Here is a 2,500-nt window from a genome sequence, read left to right on the forward strand (position 1 = left end):
CCCCCCGGCGCTCGCGCCTCGCGCGCGGCAGCACGGCACGGTACCCGCGCGGTACCCACCCGCAGACAGCCGCCCGCGCGGGGGGAGGCCGGGGGGGGGCGAGGCCCGCGCGCCTCGCCTCCCCCCCTCTCGCCCTCGTCTCTCGGCCCTCGGCGGGGCGCTCTCGACGCCGCCCCGTCTCTCTCGCTCTCTTTCTCCCCGGCCGCCGCGCCGCCGCTCGGCGACGCGGCCCCCGGCGAGGACGAGCTCCGCCCCAGCGGCTCGCTCCGGGAGCGGGGAGCTACGGAGCGCTCCCCGAGTCTGCATTTAGGGGGACGAAGGCCCTCGGGCGCGGCCACGACGGCCACGGCCACGACGACGGGCCTGCGAGGCGACCCCAGCCGCGCCGCCGGGGTGGCAACCCCCGGGCGGCGATTGATCGTCAAGCGACGCTCAGACAGGCGTAGCCCCGGGAGGAACCCGGGGCCGCAAGTGCGTTCGAAGTGTCGATGATCAATGTGTCCTGCAATTCACATTAATTCTCGCAGCTAGCTGCGTTCTTCATCGACGCACGAGCCGAGTGATCCACCGCTAAGAGTTGTCTGGCTTTCGGCACCGAACCCCGCACACGGGCGGAGGGGGCCCCTTTTTTTCTCTCTCGCCGAGGGGGCACGCACGCGGGCCGCCCCCGGCTTCGACCGTACGAGCACACAACGCAACGAACCGAGTGGGGGGGGAAAGAAAAACCATCCGAGAGCGAAACGCCCAACGGAACGCTCCGAAGGTCGGCGGGAAAGGCGGGGGGACCCGCGTCCCCGACCGCCTCCCCCCGCCGCTACGAGCGAGGGGAGACGCCGCCGGCAAACTGTGCCGTCCTCCGGAGGCGGCCCAGGCGCCCGGGCTCGGCCCGGCCTCCGCACGGAGGAGGCACGCGGCGCGCGCCGGACCGCGGGGGGACACGGCGGCCCGCCCGGCCTCGCTGCAACGGGACGACGGGACGCACGCGGCCGGGGGCGCGGCCGTCGGCCCCCGCGCGCGCCGCTCTCCCTTCTCACCGCCGCTCCGCGGACCCGCGGAGCGCCGCCGCGCCACCGCGCGGCCGGCTCGCTCTCTCTCCCCAGCGGCCTTGCCGCGCTCGAGACGGCACGCGACGGCCACCGCCCAACCGGCAACGCCCCCCGCGGGACCGCTCCCGCCGGGAAGGGCGAGCGCCCGGCGGACGCGCTCCGCCGCCGGCGCCGGAGGCGGGCGCCGCACCGAGACCCGAGCCGGCGTCGCGAGCGCCCGGAGCCTGCCGGACGGCTGACCCGCCGCCGCAACGGCCGCACTCCCGGGACCGCCGCCGCCTCGCACCGTCACGGAGCCCCTTTTTCCTCGGGCACGCGCGGCCCAGGGGAAGGCGTGCGGCGCCGAGCCGGGGGGGTAGGCGGGGAGGGGGGCAGCGACGCCCGCCCTTTTCTCCCCGCTGACCGGGCGGGGAGACCGGGCGGGGAAGCGCCCCCCCCCCCAACCCCCCACGGCCGCCGCGCGCACGACCTTCCTCCGGGGCTCCGCGAGCGGACGGAGAAAAGGGCGACGGGGAGGCGGCGGGCGGGGCCCGGGCCGGGACCGCCGCCGGCGACGGCGGGCGCCGTCCGGCCGGCCGTCCCCGCTGGCGGGGGACACTCGCCGAGCGGCGCCGCCGCCGCTCGGCACGGGGCCGCCCGCGCTCGCGGACTCTCCGGCGACGGAGGGACCTGCCGAGCGCTCGGCCCCGGGCGGGCGGGCGGTCGCTGAGCCGGGGACGGCCGGCGACCGGCGCCGCCGGCGCGCTCGAGGAGAAGGCCGTCGAGGGGAGAGAGACGGCGCGGCCGCGCCGCGCGCGGCGCCGCACCCCAGAGACCGCAGAGGCGGCCGAGGAAGGAGGAGAGCGCGGCGGGCCCCGGCGGCCGCAACCCCGCAGCTGAGGAAGGGGCGAGAGAGCGCGCGCTCTCTGCCGGCGTCGCCCGTTTCGAGGCGAGCGGGTCGGCCCCCGCGGCCGACCGCGCGCCGCGGCCTCTCCGCCGAGGCCGGGCCGCGGAGAGGGGGGGGCAGGGCGCCCCTCCCCGGCGCGGCGCGACAAACCCCCCGCGCGCGGTAACGCGGCGGGACGACGGCCGCGCGGCCGGTGGCCGCGGGCACCACCGCAGGGGATCACGCGGGAGTAGCTCCCCACCCCTCAATGGAGCCGCGCACCGCCGCCCGGCAACCGCCGCCGCCGCCGCCGCGGCGGAAGGACGCGCCGAGCCGCCCGAGTCTTTAAACCGCCGCCCCGGCTCGGCGGCGGCCCTTTCGCGGCCCCCTCCCCGCAGCGTTTGACGACGCCGAGGAAAAGGAAGCCGGGGGGCCGCCGGAGGCGCGGAGCGCTAGGTACCTGGCCCTGGGGCGAGGGAAACGACCTGCATGGCCCCGCCGGGGTGCCTCCCCCGCTGCCGCCCTCGGGGGAGCGTCCACCGGCGGGGGCGCGCCCGACGTCTGCCGCCACCACCGCGGCGTCCTTCTC

The 2,500-nt window shown here is 79.0% G+C and overlaps 1 non-coding gene across 1 annotated transcript; it reads right to left on the reverse strand.

The window, feature by feature from the left end:
• Positions 1 to 426: 426 nt before the first annotated feature.
• Positions 427 to 579, reverse strand: LOC144248524 (5.8S ribosomal RNA). The gene has a single exon (XR_013341818.1). It is a non-coding gene; the product is annotated as a 5.8S ribosomal RNA (ribosomal RNA).
• Between the last annotated feature and the right edge of the window lie 1,921 nt (positions 580 to 2,500).

The sequence above is a fragment of the Lonchura striata genome, chromosome 33, assembly GCF_050655825.1.
Source record: "Lonchura striata isolate lonStrDom1 chromosome 33, ASM5065582v1, whole genome shotgun sequence".
NCBI classification, from domain to species: domain Eukaryota; kingdom Metazoa; phylum Chordata; class Aves; order Passeriformes; family Estrildidae; genus Lonchura; species Lonchura striata.